The sequence below is a fragment of the Cetorhinus maximus genome, chromosome 7, assembly GCF_964194155.1.
Source record: "Cetorhinus maximus chromosome 7, sCetMax3.hap1.1, whole genome shotgun sequence".
NCBI classification, from domain to species: Eukaryota; Metazoa; Chordata; class Chondrichthyes; order Lamniformes; family Cetorhinidae; genus Cetorhinus; species Cetorhinus maximus.
The window spans coordinates 7,141,740-7,158,904 of record NC_135885.1 but is presented as its reverse complement, the minus strand read 5'-3'; the positions used below and the strand labels follow the sequence as shown (position 1 = coordinate 7,158,904).

At 45.4% G+C, this 17,165-nt stretch overlaps 1 non-coding gene across 1 annotated transcript; it reads right to left on the bottom strand.

The window, feature by feature from the left end:
* Positions 1–16,811: 16,811 nt before the first annotated feature.
* trnap-agg (transfer RNA proline (anticodon AGG)) lies at positions 16,812–16,883 on the bottom strand. Its single transcript has one exon. It is a non-coding gene; the product is annotated as a tRNA-Pro (tRNA).
* Positions 16,884–17,165: the final 282 nt, after the last annotated feature.

The following is a 17,165-nucleotide window of genomic DNA, read 5'->3' as shown; positions in this document are numbered from 1 at the left end:
AGTCAGACTCCATATTCCCCTTGGAGGAGTTGGACTGAGCTTCATTACATTCCTAAACACCTTAATCCCAGAACATGGACTGTGCTCGTCAATGTCTATTAGGATAACTGGAAGATTGTGAGCAGACCATCTTGGGCCATATTGTAGCAATAGTCAACGTGTGGCTCAGAACATGTCCCCAGGAAGCAGAGTGTTACAGAGCTGTCAGAGCCACTCCTCAATCACAGCCAATTCATTTTCATACACTCTTACTTTGCAACGTGGATAGATTCACAGGATCTATGGCAGTTCCTCACCATGGCAACCATCCAAAGGGCAGCAAGCTGTGTTAAACAGTTTTCAGCTGTAATGTAAATGACTACTGACACCAGGCATCCAAATCCCTTTTGTCCTGCTTGATTGATGTCCTTGCAGTGTTGTGGCAATCCAGTCCCTTGACACTGGCATGAACCCCGTGTTTTGTTCAGTACAGCCCTGGTGTATACACCTCATTAACCTCCCTCCTCTGCCCTCCTCCCCCATTTTCTCACTTCCTCTCCCCAAAGTTGCTGACTCAGGTTGATGACATTTCAGCATCTTGGGGACGGAACATGATACTTATCACAAAATGAGGAGTTTCAGGGCTCAGTTTCGCCCAATTTCCCCCTCTCGCCATCCACGTTGCTCAATATTCTTTTTCACTCCCCACACTCTTGCTTAAAATGTTGAATCAGTGCCTAAGGTCCAACATCTTAAATCCCTGAGAGGCATAAGTCTCACTGGACTCCTAACTTAGCGTGGTTAATGGAGAATGTTCAACCAGCTTTGCTGCTGAAAATAACAGTCCTGGACTTTCTCTGGCCCATCTCCAAAGCTGGGTTCCTGGAATGTGCAGCGAGCTTTTATGCATCTCTACACTATTGTATGTGTTAAGCAAATAAATCATCTCCCACATTGGGACACCAGGACCACTAAAAATCAACACGTTAATAAGAAGTTACATCATTGTCAACATAAAACATTCATATAGTGCCTTTCATGAGCACAGCACACCCCAGAGAGCTTTATAGAAAATGAAGTACTTTTGAAGTGTACTTCACATTACATCACTGTTGTAATGTAGGAAATGCAGCAGCCATTTTGAGTGCCAGCTCCCACAAACAGCAACGACCAGACCATTTGTCTTAGTGATGCTTTGAGGGATAAATGTTGGTCTCAACATTGAGGAGGACTGATCCACTCTTGTCCAAAATAGTGCTATGGTATCTTTTACATGCACCTGAGAGGACAGTAGGGGGTAGCAGGTAACATATTGGCATGGACAGAAGATTGGTTAGCTAACAGGAAACAGGGAGTAGGCATAAATGGGCCATTTTCATGTTGGAAAGATGTAACAAGTGGTGTGCCACATGGATCAGTGCTGGGGCCTCAACTTTTTACAATTTATATAAATGACTTGGATGAAGGGACCAAAGGGATGGTTGCTAAATTTGCTGGTGACACAAAGATAAGTAGGAAAGTAAGTTGTGAAGAAGCCGTAAGGAGGCTAGAAGGAGACATAGAAAGGTTAAGTGAGTGGGCAAGGATCTGGCAAATGGAGTATAATGTGGGAAAAAGTGAAATTGTCCATTTTGGCAGGAAGAATAATAAAGAAGCTTATTATCTAAATGGTGAGAGATTGCAGAGCTCTGAGATTCAGAGGGATCTGGGTGTCCTAGTGCATGAATCACAAAAGGCTAGTTTGCAGGTACAGTGAGTAATTAAGAAAGCAAATGGAATGTTATCATTTATTGTGAGGGGAATTGAATATATAAGTAGGGAGGATATGCTTCACTTGTACAGGGCATTGGTCAGACCACATCTGGAGCATCTGTGTACAGTACTGGTCTCTTTATTTAAGGAAAAATATAAATGCATTAGAAACAGTTCAGAGAAAGTTTACTAGACTAATACCAGGAATGGGCAGGTTGTCTTATGAGGAAAGGTTGGACAGGTTAGACTTGTAGCCACTGGAGTTTAGAAAGAGTAAGAGGCGACTTGATTGAAACCTTTAAGATCCTGAGGGGTCTTGACACAGTGGATGTGGAGAGGATGTTTCCTCTTGTGGGAAAATCTAGTACTATGGGGTCATTGTTTGAAAAGAAGGGGCTGTTCATTTAAGATAGAGATGAGGAGAATTTTTTCTCTCAGAAGGCCGTGGGTCTTTGGAACTCACTCCCTTAAAAGGTGATGGAAGCAGAGTCTTTGAATATTTTTAAGGCAGAGCTAGATAGATTCTTGATTAACAAGGGGGTGAACGGTTATCGGGGGTAGGCGGGAATGTGGAGTTGAGGTTACAATCAGATCAGCCATGACCTTATTGAATGGCGGAGCAGGCTCGAGGGGCTGAGTGGCCTACTCCTGGCCCTTGTTCCTATGTTCGTACGACTGACAGGGCCTCAGTTTAACATTTCAGCCAAAGGATGGCACCTCTGACGGTGTAGCCTAACCAAGGGCTTCATGCAGCTGGAGTAAAATTTTCTCCCTGAATAGAATGTAGGGGGGATTTATCAGACTGGAGGCAGGAATTAGGGGATTCAGTCATGTGGGGAGACTAAAGAAACTCGGAAGGTTCTCCAAAGTGTAGGATTGGTTAAGATGAGATTTGATAGAGGTGCTCAAAATTCTAAGAGGTTTCGAAAAGGGAGATAGGGAGAAACTGTTTAGGGTTGGTAAGTGGAGGACACAGATTTAAGATAATTGACCACAAGAACCAGAGGGGGAGATACACCTGGAATGAGCTGCCTGAATGGGAGCTGGGAGCAGATTCAACGGGAACTTTCAAAAGGAAATTGGATAAATACTTAAAAAGAAAAACATTTGTAGGACAATGGGGGAAGTGCGGGTAAGCGGGACTGGAATGGTTCTTTCAAAGAGGTGCCACAGGCATGATGGGCCGAATGGCTTCATTCTGAGGTGGAAGTTTGTATGATTTACTGAACAGATGAGGAGGTTACAAACATTGGCCAATTTCTAAACCCCTGAGACCAATGACTGTCCTCTATTCACCTCCCGAGATCAGTTACTCGCTGAGTTGTCAGGGGAGCTGTCATTGGGGGAGGGGGAATACTCAGTTTCACCCAATTTGGACAGCACTGTCAGGATTTAAGTTTATTGCTTCTAAACTAACCTGACAAATCCCGCATGAAAAATCTTCCCAACACATTGAAACTTTAGCACTTCCTGTGGAGCCAATCATTCTCACCTCCTCAGTCAGAAGCCACTTGGCTGCAAAGCAGTCCAATCTGTTCACCACCTCATATCCAGTAGTCAGGGTGTGGGGCACAAGATACACCAGGAGATAGAAAAGGTGTGTAAGAAAGGCAAGGTTACAGTGATCATGGGGGATTTCAATATGCAGGTAGACTGGGAAAATCAGGTTGGTAGTGGATCCCAAGAAAAGGAATTTGTGGAATGTCTACGAGATGGCTTTTTGGAGCAGCTTGTGGTGGAGCCCACTAGGGAACAGGCAATTCTAGATTTAGTGATGTGTAATGAGGCAGATTTGATAAGGGAGCTTAAGGTGAAGGAACCCTTAGGAGGAAGTGACCATAATATGATAGAATTTACCCTGCAAGTTGAGAGGAAAAAGCTGGAATCAGATGTAACGGTATTACAGTTGAATAAAGGCAACTACAGAGGCATGAGGGAGGAGCTGGCCAGAATTGACTGGGAGATGAGCCTAGCAGGAAAGACAGAGGAACAGCAATGGCAGGAGTTTCTGGGAGTAATTTGGGAGACACAACAAAAATTCATCCCTAGGAAGAAGAAGCATACTAAAGGGAGGATGAGGCAACCATGGCTGATAAGGGAAGTCAGGGACAGCATAAAAGCTAAAGAGAAAGCATACAATGCTGCGGCGAAGAGCAGTGGGAAACCAGGGGATTGGGAAGCCTACAAAGACCAACAAAGGACTACTAAAAAAGAAATAAGGAGGGAGAAGATTAAATATGAGGGTAAACTAGCCAGTAATATAAAAGAATATTGCAAGAGTTTTTTTAGATATATAAAGGGTAAGAGAAAGGCAAAAGTGGACATTGGGCCGCTGGAAAATGACGCTGGAGAAGTAGTAGTGGGGAACAAAGAAATGGCGGAGGAACTGAATAGATACTTTGCGTCAGTCTTCACAGTGGAAAACACGAGTAACATCCCCAAAGTTCAAGAAAGTCGGGGGGCAGAGGTGAGTATGGTGGCCATTACTAAGGAGAAGGTGCTAGGAAAACTGAAAGGTCTGAAGGTGGATAAATCACCTGGACCAGATGAATTACACCCCAGAGTTCTGAAGGAGATAGCTGAAGAGATAGTGGAGGCGTTAGTGGTGATCTTTCAGGAATCACTGGAGTCAGGGAGGGTTCCAGAGGACTGGAAAATCGCTAATGTAACCCCCCTGTTTAAGAAGGGAGTGAGGCAAAAGACGGGAAATTACAGGCCGATTAGCCTGACCTCGGTCATTGGTAAGATTTTAGAGTCCATTATTAAGGATGAGATTTCAGAATTCTTGGAAGTGCATGGTAAAATCAGGCAAAGTCAGCATGGTTTCATCAAGGGGAGGTCATGCCTGACAAATCTGTTAGAATTCTTTGAGGAGGTAACGAGTAGGTTAGACAAAGGAGAGCTAATGGATGTTATCTACTTGGACTTCCAGAAGGCCTTTGACAAGGTGCCGCACAGGAGGCTGCTCAGTAAGATAAGAGCCCATGGTGTTATAGGCAAGGTACTAGTATGGATAGAAGATTGGCTGTCTGGCAGGAGGCAGAGAGTGGGGATAAGAGGGTCCTTCTCAGGATGGCGGCCGGTGACTAGTGGAGTTCCGCAGGAGTCAGTGTTGGGATCACAACTTTTCACTTTATACATTAATGATCTAGATAAAGGAACTGAGGGCATCCTGGCTAAGTTTGCAGATGATACAAAGATAGGTGGAGGGACAGGTAGTATTGAGGAGGCAGGGAGGCTGCAGAAGGATTTGGACAGGTTAGGAGAATGGGCAAAGAAGTGGCAGATGGAATACAATGTGGGGAAGTGTGAGGTCATGCACTTTGGTAGGAAGAATAGAGGCATAGACTATTTTCTAAATGGGGAGAGAATTCAGAAATCTGGAGTGCAAAGGGACTTGGGAGTCCTAGTCCAGGATTCTCTTAAGGTTAACTTGCAGGTTGACGTGGTAGTTAGGAAGGCAAATGCAATGTTGGCATTTATTTCGATAGGACTTGAATATAAAAGCAGGGATGTGCTGCTGAGGCTTTATAAGGCTCTGGTCAGACCACATTTAGAATATTGTGAGCAATTTTGGGCCCCGTATCTCAGGAAGGATGTGCTGGCCCTGGAGAGGGTCCAGAGGAGGTTCACGAGAATGATCCCAGGAATGAAAGGCTTAGCATAGGAGGAACGTTTGAGGACTCTGGGTCTATACTCGATGGAGTTTAGAAGGATGAGGGGGGATCTGATTGAAACTTACAGAATACTGAAAGGCCTGGATAGAGTGGATGTGGGGTAGATGTTTCCATTAGTAGGAGTGACTAGGACCCAAGGGCACAGCCTCAGAGTAAAGGGAAGACCTTTTAGAACAGAGATGAGGAGAAACTTCTTTAGCCAGAGAGTGGTGAATCTATGGAATTCATTGCCACAGAAGGCTGTGGAGGCCAGGTCATTGAGTATATTTAAGACCGAGATAGATAGGTTCTTGATTGGTAAGGGGATCAAAGGCTACGGGGAGAAGGTGGGAGAATGGGGTTGAGAAACCTATCAGCCATGATTGAATGGCGGAGCAGACTCGATGGGCCGAATGGCCTAATTTCTGCTCCTATGTCTTATTGTCTTATGGTCTTATCCCCAGCAACAACTTCCAAACCCTCCAGCCCGTCTCCAGATCTCTGCTACTGAAAGCAAAGAGAAGACTCGGTGGGAGTGCTGCACCGTCAGAGGTGCCATCTTTCCAACACAACCTTAAATCGAGGCCGCATCTGCCCTCTCGGGTGGACTTGGAAGATTACACAACCACTATTTCCAAGAAAAGCAGAGGGGTTCTCTCCAGTATCCTGGCCAATATTTATCCCTCGATCAACATCATTAAAAGGCATGACTTGGTCGTTATCACATTGCTCTTTGTGGGAGCTTGCTGTGAGCAAATTGGTTGCTGCATTTCCACACCACAACAGCGACTGCACTTCACATTTTACTTCATTTACTTCACATTCCCTTCCCTCTGTCCTCACAAATGATTCTGGCTTCCTGTACCTGACAATCTGATTTTGAAATGGCCGCCCTTGTTTTCAAATCTTTGCCAATCCTTGTACCAGCCTGCCCAGAGCAGGGAAGCCTGTATCAACCAGACGCCCCACCTCTCCCCCTATGTCTGGAATTTTTTTATTCATTTGCGGAATATGGGCGTCACTGGCTGGGCCAGCATTTATTGCCCATCCCTAATTGCCCTTGAGAAGGTGGTGGTGAGCTGCCTTCTTGAGCCGCTGCAGTCCATGTGGTGTAGGTACACCCACAGTGCTGTTAGGAAGGGAGTTCCAGGATTTTGACCCAGCGACAGTGAAGGAACGGCCAATATATTCCCAAGTCAGGATGGTGAGTGACTTGGAGGGGATATTGCTGGTGGTGGTGTTTCCATGTGTCTGCTGCCCTTGTCCTTCTAGATGGTAGGTGGCATTGGAAGATGCTGTCGAAGGAGTCTTGGTGAATCCCTGCAGTGCATCTTGCAGATGGTACACACTGCTGCCACTATGCATCGGTGCTGGAGGACACGAATGTCGAAGGTGGTGGATGAGGGGCCACTCAAGCTGGCTGTATTGTCCTTGACGGTGTCAAGCTTCAGGGATTATTCAACACCAGTCGACAATCGGAGGTCATTATTACATCCATGGTGCCACTGCCCTTTTCCTTAGCCTCTCTCCCTACCTCTAAAAAAATGGGGAGGAATTTATTCACTTGGAGGGCTGTGAACCTTTGGAATATTCTACCCCCGCCGGCTGTGTATGGTCAGCCATTGGGTATGTTCAAGACAGTGATTGGTAGAATTTTGGACGCTAATGGAATCAAGGAATATGGTATAAAGAATATCAAGAATACCACCAGCAATTCGAGTTGAAATAGATTTACCATGATCATATTGAATGACAGAAGGGACTAGAGGGGCCGAATGATCCCCTGTTCCTATTTCCCTATTTAATTAAAAATCTATCTCTTTGTTTGTGCCTAGGTTTCTCCCAACATCTTCTGCACATATCCATCCTTCTCCCAATGTGAATACTTTTGAGTTGTCTGTTTTCCATGTCATAGGAGCACTGGATCAGTGGCAGTTTTTTGATGAGGTAACAGAGAGGGTTGGTGAAGGTGGCTCAGTGACAGCTCCTTCATAGAACAAGCATAGACACGTTTAGGCTGAATAGCTTCCTTCTGGGCTGCAAGATGCTATGATTCTTTGAACACAGTCTCGCTGTATTCTCTGGCTGTAGTCAAGGGTTAATTAATCAACTTTCCTTTTTAAAAAAAATCCTGTCTGCTGGGGTGCTAGGATTACTCCGATTTAATTCTTTGATCACCACTGCGTCAAATCTAAACAAATCTATAAACAAGATTGGCTATCACTTTAATGGGCACTTCTTGGTGGAAATCTCGCTCTTTGTAATATAATAACCACTTCAAAGAGCAAATAATGAATAAACAATCAGGGAACAAGGGAACGTTGCACTTACGTAACCACACACCCAAGAGATTAGTCTGCAAAGCTGAGAGACCTCTGCCTTTATCTTCTTCATACCAACCCAATGCCTTCAGTGGCTTTGAGAATGTTGGCGATGGTAAGGGCTTCTGAACTTTGTACTTTCCTTGTCGAAACCCCTGGCTACATTCTCTCATTATTTGCAAACGTGTTCTCCTGTCATTGCTAATTTCTCCACCACCCACCCACACGGCAAGTCTTCGCATTTTTATTCATTCACAGATTGGGCGTCCCTGGGCAAGGCCAGCGTTTATTGCCCGTCCCTAATTGCCCTCATGAGGGTGATTCTGAACTATGTTCTTGAGAACAACTAAGTGGCTTGCTAGAGTCATTTAGGAGTCATTGTTGTGGGTCTGGAGTCACAAGTGGACCAGACTGTGTGAAAATGACAGATTTTCTTCCCTAAAGAGGACTAGATGGGAATTCACAATATTCTGGTAGTTTCATTGCCGCCTTAACTGATAATTTCTTTTTATTTCAGAGTTACTACAATTGCCCCACTGCTGTGACAGGATATAAACTCATGTCTTGGGATCATTCACCCAGGTTTCTAAAACATAGCCGCTTTGCTGTACATGTACCCTCGTCCTTGCTCAAAATCCAGTCGTATTCTCTCCAACTTTGGAAAAAATATTGGGCTGTTTCTCTGGAGAAGGAATTTGTGTTGATGCATAGCACCTTATCACTTTCTCCCCAAGCATGTCACATCAACTGTACCAGTTTTTTAAGTGTAGTCACTATGAGTTAGGCAGGTGTGGCAGACAATTTGTAGGAGACCTCACAAAGGTCCCCACAAACATCAGTTGAGATAATTGATTAGGTAATTTGTTTTTGGTGGCAATGGGGGAGGAGGAATGATGACAAGATATTCTTGTAAATAGGGTCCGAGCCATATTTGCTCACTGTGCAAGCTTGGCACCAAAATAGGAGCTATCTTGCTGGAGAATGACTACGTTCATTTCGCACTGTATATCACGCAAACTCATGAACAGGCCTAAGGCCATCACTTTCAGTCCCGAAAAGTGCCCAGTCTACCTCAATTGCCCTGGAAGGGTAAATTTGAGCAATGGGTGAAGCTAGCTGTTTCATGCTGCTACCAAGCAGCGGAAACACCAAGTGGTATTTTCCACTATCAGGATGCTCCCGTCAAGCCAAAAAGTCGTTCTGCCCATCACACAAATGAGTAATGTGGTATATGAGCTTCAGTGCCAGTGTGATGCCAGGTACGTAGGCCGCACATCCCAATGAGTGGCACAGATCATATCAAAAAGCAGGTCCCTTCGGCTGTTCACAACAGGCAGAGTATTTCACCTTTCTCCTAACTATGCTTCAGTTCTGCCGAAGGGTCATGAAGACTCGAAACGTTAACTGATTTCTTCTCCACCAATGCTGCCAGACCTGCTGAGTTTTTCCAGGTAATTCTGTTTTTGTTTTGGATTTCCAGCATCCGCAGTAGCTTTTAGCTTTTTGTTTTTATCTGAGTACTGACCATATTCAACCAGCCTGTGCTTGCAAAACTCAAAACCTGATAGGGTGGGACCTATCAGATATGTACATGGTAACTTGTGGGTTGACGCTGAAGACGTGGGCAGGGTTCTCAATGAGTACTTTGTCTTCACTAAGGAGCGGGACGATGCAGACATTCTAGTTAAAGAAGAGGAGTGTGAAATATTAGATATATTAAGCGTAATGAAAGAGGAAGTCCCAGAGGGCCAGATGGATTGCATCCCAGGCTGTTAAAGGAAGCCGGAGGAAACAGTGGATGCTCTGAGGATCATTTTCCAATCCTCACTAGATACAGGTGAGGTACCAAAGGATTGGAAGTCTGTGAACGTTGTACCATTATTTAAAAAGGGTGCGAGGGATAGGCCAGAAAATTATAGGCCTGTCAATCAGACTTCAGTGGTGGGTAAATTATTGGAAACAATTCTGAGAGACATAAACTGTCCATTAGGAAGGCACAGATTGACCAGGGATAGTCAGCATGGTTTTGTTTAGGGAAGGCCGTGTCGTACTAACTTAATAGAATTTTTTGAGGCAGTAACAAGGAGGATTGATGAGGGTAGTGCAGTGGATGTTGTCTACATGAATTTCAGTCAGGCATTTGACAAGGTCCCACATGGCAGACTGGTCAGAAAAGTGAGATCTCATGGGATACAGGGGAAGGTAACGAGTTAGATCCAGAATTGGCTCAGTGACAGGAAACGAAGGGTAATGGTCGATGGATGTTTTTGCGAGCGGGAGGTGGTTTCGAGTGGTGTTCCACAGGGCTCAGTGTTGGGGCCCTTGCTGTTTGTTGTATATATTAATGATTTAGACTTAAATGTAGGAGGTATGATTGGGAAATTTGCAGACGACACAAAGATTGGCCGTGTAGTTGATAGTGAAGGGGGTAGCTGTCGTCTCCAGAATGATATCAACGGTTTGGTTGAGTGGGTGGAAAAGTGGCAAATGAAATTCAATCCGGAAAAGTGTGAGGTAATGCATTTGGGGAGGGAAAACAAAGGTAGGGAATACTCAATAAACAGGAGGACATTGAGAAGAGTTGAGGAGGTGAGAGACCTTGGAGTGCATGTCCACGGGTCCCTGAAGGTGGCAGGACAGGTGGATAAGGTGGTTAAGGGAACATATGGAATGCTTTCCTTTAATGGGCAAGGTATTGAAAACAAAAGTAGGGATATAATGCTGGAACTGTATTAAATGCTGGTTAGGCCACAGCTAGAATTTTGTGTAAGTTCTGGTAGCTACACCACAGGGAGGACATAATTGCTCTGGGGAGAGCGCAGAGGAGATTTACAAGAATGTTGCCAGAGCTTGAAAATTGCAGATTGGATAGGCTGGGGTCATTTACCTTAGAGCAGAGGAGGCTGAGGGGTGAGCTAATTGAGGTGTACAAAATTATGAGGGGCCTGGATAGGGTAGACAGGGAAGACCTGTGTTCCCTAGCTGAGGGGCCAAGTACCGGGGGCACTGATTTAAGGTGATTGGTAGAAGGATTAGAGGGGACATGAGGAAAAACCTTTTCACCCAGAGGGTGGTGAGCATTTGGAATTCACTGCCTAAATTGGTAGTTGAGGCTGAAACACTGAACTAATTTAAAAGGTACCTGAATCTGCATCTGAAGTGCTGTAACCTGCAAGGCTATGGACCAGGTGCTGGAAAGTGGGATTATAATGAGCTTCTAGTTTCTTTTATTTTTTTCTTTTTTGGCTGGTGCAGACACAATGGGCTGAATGGCCTCTTTCTGTGCCGTAACTCTTCTATGGTTCTATTGTCCTAATGTCTATCGATTCCATGATTGGACAGCACGTGCTGAACAATCCTGAGTGTGCTAAGAATTACACTAACAACCAATTTAAGATTATCAGTCATGCTCACTTATGTTTCCTAGAAGCTACGTATATTCATACCTAGGGACTTGCCTTCTGCAGGCAGAAGGAACATATCCAGGCACTGCGTCTTTTTTGAATTAAACAAAAGCATGGGGGGGCAATAGTTCCCTGGTGCACGCTCCATGGTAACGCCTCGGCCAATCAGAGTTGATTTGCCAGCCAATCAGCACACTTTTCTCTTGCAGTATAAATTGCTGCTCCCTTTGAAATTTAGTATTCTTGCATGTGTCCTGATGGGTGTAAGATGAAAAGCTTTGAGAGCATGTCTCTTTTTTCAGCAATGCTCAAAATCTGACATGTTAGGTTACAGGCGGCAGAGTTTTGGATGACCTCATATTCACGGAGGGAAGAATGTGGGGAACTGGTCAGGATGTGTTGGAATAGACAAGTCCAGAGGCAGCAGAGGCAGGGATCAAGGTTTAGTGCAGTTGGGCCTGTGCTAGAGCAGAGTTTGGTGGTCTTATGGAGGAGGGAGAAGGCATTCTTGGCGATGGAGCCCTAAGTGGTCAGAAATTTATGTCAAGATCAAATACCACAATTCCTAGGGCCATGAGGCTGCAGACAGTCTGGCTCAGCCTCAAACGTGCCAAGGTGAAGGATGGGGTTGGTGACTGGGGAACAGAGTTTATGGCTGCGACTGAAGACAGTGGCTTTGGTCTTCCCGATATTTAGTTGGAGGAAATTTCTGCCGAATGTCGGACGAGCAGTGTGACAAATCAGAGACAGCAAATTCAAACATTCACTTCCGAGAAACCCGATCAGAACCATCTCAACGGGGCTGCGATGTAAACGTTGACATTACAACCAGAGTGAGGTTAAAAGCGACAATGCAATTAATACATAATATGGCTTTCTCACTGCTATCATGTGTTTCACCCTGAATAGCCAGGAAATGATAAAAGGGGTCCCACCTTGTAATAATTGCACTTTCTGATGCTCAAAAATTGGACAATGGCAATAAACATAAAGAAAATTTGACAAAAGACTTTATGTATTTGTATGCCAAAACTTTTCATTTCTTTGAAAGGGGAATTATGTTACCATCCAGCATGTCATTGCCACCGGTGCTTCACCTGTGAGCAGAGCTGTGATTCTCTCCATCCAGACAGGTTAGACCAGCCTATTCTATTGGATTCTATTCATTTTGGGTGATTTTTATTCTTTTTATTTAAAACCCTGTAGCAGTACAATGACGTGCATTTATCTTAGTGCATTTAACATGGGAGATTGATGTACGCAAACTGATGGCCACATCATCTTGTCTGATAGCCCGGGTCTCGGAGGCAGTGAGCTAATGCGCAATTCCCCCCAGATTTAGTTGTGGCTAGGGTTGCCAACCCTCCAGGATTGGCCTGGAGTCACCAGGAGTTGAAGGTCAATCTCCAGGACACTGCTGTGTGCAACACTGGAAAAAAAAATCATTGAAAAAAGATTTTTAAAAAAATTTGTTTTGGATATTTCTCTTTACCAGATATAAAAATATTGAAAATGGGGGAAAAAAGCTGTTTGGTTGACAGTCAAGCATCATCCAACTGAGTGATGAGTCTTTTTGCTTTCTAGTTGGCGTAGGGAGGCAGTACATCTCAAGGATGGATGTGTTGGCCAACTAATGGCTGGAGCGTGGGGACAAGTCATGTGAGGAAACCTGCAGGAACCCATTTAATCACAGTTGGCAACCTTAGTTGTGGATAATGTAGCCTGGGACTCCCTGCAAACCGACTGCACCATGGGATGTACTATTTCCCTCCAGTACAGACTAGCTGAGATATTTAATTTGGCCAGATTGCCCATGTATTTTTGTATTTATGGGTTGGGGGCATCGCTAGCAAGACCAGCATTTATTCCCCATCCCTCTTTGCACTTGAGAAGGTGGGGGTGAGTTGTCTTTTTAACTGCTGCAGTCCATGTGGTGTAGGTACACCCACCATGCTGTTAGGGAGGGAGTTCCAGGATTTTGACCCAGCGGAAGTGAAGGAACGGCGATATATTTCCAAGTCAGGATGGTAGGTGACTTGGAGGGGAACTTCCAGGTGGTGGTATTCCCATGGATCTGCTGCCCTTGTCTTTCTAGATGGTAGAGGTCACAGGTTTGAACATGTGCTGATGATGCACTCTAACATTTTAATTGTCAGCAATTCCTCAGTGGGTAGCACGCTCACTGCAGCAAGGTAATGGGAGGGGTCGTCGACAGTGCTATCAATTGGCACCTGCTCAGAAATAACCTGCTCAATGATGCTCAGTTTGGGTTCTGCCAGGGCCACTCAGCTCCTCACCTCACTAGAGCATTGGTTCAAACATGGACAAAAGAGCTGACATCAAGAGGTGAGGTGAGAGTGACTGCCCTTGACATCAAGGCAGCATTTAACCGAGAATGACATCAAGAGCCCTAGCAAAACTGGAGCAATGGGAATCAGGGGGGAAACTCTCTGCTGGTTGGAGAATTAGCACAAAGAAAGGTGGTTGTGGTTGTTGGTGGTCCATCATATCAGCTCTAGGGCATCACTGTAGGAGTTTCTCAGGGTAGTGTCCTAGGCCCAACCATCTTCAGCTGCTTCATCAATGACTTTCCCTCCATCATAATGTCAGAAGTGGGGATGTTCGCTGATGATTGCACAATGTTCAGCATCATTCATGACTCCTCAGATACTGAAGCAGTCCATGTCCATATGCAGCAATATCTGGACAGTGAAGGAACTTGGGCTGATAAGTGGCAAGTAACATTCATGCCACACAAGTGCCAGGCAATGACCGTCTCCAACAAGAGAAAATCTAAACCATCTCCCCTTGGCATTACCATTGCTGAATCCCCCACTATCAACATTCTGGGGGTTACCATTGACCAGAAACTGAACTGAACCAGCCATATAAATACTGTGGCTACAAGAGTAGGTCAGAGGCTTGGAATTCTGCGGTGAGTAACTCACCTCCTGACTCTCCAAAGCTTGTCAACCATCTATAAGACACAAGACAGGAGTGTGATGGAATACTCCCCACTTGCCTGGATGAGTGCAGCTCCAACAACACTCAAGAAACTCAACGCCATCCAGGACAAAGCAGCCAGCTTGATTGGCACCCCATCCACCACCTTCAACATTCAATCCCTCCACCATCGACGCAAAGTGGTAACACTGTGTACCATCTACAAGATGTACTGCAGCAATTCACAAAGGCTCCTTAGACAGCACCTTCCAAACCCACGACAACTACCACCCAGAAGGACAAGAGCAGCAAATAGATGGGAACACCACCACCTGCAAGTTCTCCTCCAAGTCATTCACCATCCTGACTTGGAAATATATCGTCGTTCCTTCACTGTCGCTGGGTCAAAATTCTGGAACTCCCTCCCTGATAGCACTGTACCTACACCACATGGACTGCAGCGGTTCAAGAAGGCAGCTCACCACCGCCTTCTCAAGGGCAATTATTCCAACTTCCTCCTGGCAGGAATCCCACATTCTAACCTGCGTAAACTTGAGGTCATCCATAACTCCACTACCTATGTCTAATTCACAGCAAGTCCCGTTCCCCTATCTCCCCTGTGCTCGCTGACCTAGATTGGTTCCCGGCCAAGCAATGTCTTGATTTTAAAATTCTCATCCCTGTTTTCAAATCCCTCCATGGTCTCACCGCTGCCTATCTCTGTAACCTAGCCCAGTCCCACAGCCCTCTGAGATATCTGCGGTCCTCTAATTCTGGCCTCTTGAGCGTCTCTGATTTTAATTTCTCCACCATTGGCGGCCACGTCTTCAGCTGCCTGGGCCCCAAGTTCTGGAAAACCCTCCCTAAACCTCTCCACCTCTCTCTCCTCTTATTAGACAGTCCTTAAAACCTACCTCTTTGACCAAGCTTTTGATCACCTGGCCTAATATCCCCTTATTATGGGGTTTGGTGTCATAATTTGTTTTATAATGTTCCTGTGAAGCGTCTTTCATTACATTAAAGGTGCTATATAAATATAAACAGGAAATGCTGGAAAAACTCCACAAGTCTGGCAGCACCTGTGGGTCAGAGAAACAGAGTTAACATTTCCAGTGGAATATGACTTTTCTATGGAACTGGTCAGGAAGTATAGCGAATACATGGCAAGGGGTGGGATTAGAAGAAGAGGTCAGTCAAGTCAAAGGGAAGGAACGATTTTGTGTTCTTTAAGACATAAAATGATTTCAGATTGCCAGTATTTTGCTTTTATTATAGTTATCTCCCTCCAGTACCTTGCCCATCAGCAACCAAGGACTTCCACTGGATTGGTCCACGATCATGCTTGGCAAGTACTACATTGGTTTGCCACTGTCTCCTGCAGCATGGCTGACCAGGAAACTCCCCCACTCCTATCACCTACCATGAGGTGTATTGGAAGGGTTCATAGGCTGATCATCAACCCGTTTGGCCATGTTATGAACACACCTTCCACAGTCATCAAGTGGGACTTGAACCTGGAGCTTCTCACCCAGAGGTAGGGATGCTACCCACTGCATCACAAGACCTCTATAATTTTATTGAAATCAGATTAGCCATGATCTTGTTGAATGGCAGAGCGAGCTTGAGGGGCTGAATGGCCTACTCCTGCTCCTAATTTGCATGTTTGTATGTGCGTTTGTATCGCCATATAAATATTTAAATTGTTGTTGCTGTAATTCCTCTTTCTTCCCCCCATTCTTATAGAATCATAGAAAGTTAACGGCACAGAAAGAGGTCAGTTCTCAGGATATGGGGTAGGCCTTTCAGGACTGAGATGAGGAGAAACTTCTTCACTCAGAGGCTGGTGAACCTGTGGAATTCTCTACCACAGAGGGCTTTGGAGGCCCAGTCACTGAATATATTTAAGATGGAAATAGATAGATTTCTAGACTCTAAAGGTGTCAAGGGGTATGGCGTTGAGATAGAGCCACATTGGTCATATTGAATGGCTCGAAGGGCCGAGTGACCTACGCCTGCTTCTATTTTCTATGTTTCTTCTCAGCTCTTTCGCCTCCCTAACAGCACTGTGTGGGTGTACCCACGCCACGCGGACTGCAGCGGCTCAAGAAGGCGGCTCACTGCCCCCTTCTCAGGGGCAACCAGGGATGAGCAGGAAACGTTGGTCTCGCCAACGATGCTCGCGCCCCCGTCAAAGGATCGGAAAGAACCCTTTGTTTGATCCTTCTCTCCTTGGACCCGCCTCCCCCAACCACAACCCCCCCCCCTTTCTTGCTAACTTCCCACTTGCCCCCAGTGCCAGTGGGTCAATGGGCCGGGGCAACTCAGCGCAGTAACTCAACACAGACAGACAGGGTGGGTGGGAGAGGGACAGGGGCCGGGGAACTCCAACGTCTTGCCCTGGATACAAAGTTACAATACACAGTAACACTGTATCGAGTGACCACTCAGGGCTGCACCCAGTCTCTCTGTCTCTGTCTGTCTGTGTCTGGCACAGATTAGCCCAACTTTCCTTGTCACTTTCTTGGTTTAGATGTATGTTTCCTGCTTTGCATTCTACCAGCTCCAGGCTTCAAACCCCAGACAGAGAGCTCTTCCTTTTAATTTCAACCGAACAATGTCATTAATTCATTAATTAATTCATTAAAATTTTTGTTCTATGGTTTTTTTTTTAAAGGTGTGTTTCCTCAACACGAACTAAAATTCTAGTTTTCTCTTTCAAACAAGCTGAGAATTCCTACACCACAAAAATAAAACGAGGGCTCGTCCGGGATTTGAACCCGGGACCTCTCGCACCCTAAGCGAGAATCATACCCCTAGACCAACGAGCCGGCCGATTGCAACAACCCCGGCCTCGGCTTAGAAAGAGAAAGAAGCGGGCGAGAGGTCGGGGGGAGGGAAAACCAACTGAATAAAAAACATACGGAGAGAAAGGAATTTTACTGCAGGTGTTAACCCTTTACACAAACCGGTTATAATCCCAATGAAACCAAATCGAAGGCAAATGAAAAATGGCAACAATGAGAACCGACCCTACAATGTAGGAACAATGTAAGTTCCTGTTACACCATCTAGTCCCGCCTCCAAACAGCAGAATCACCCTAAATACAATG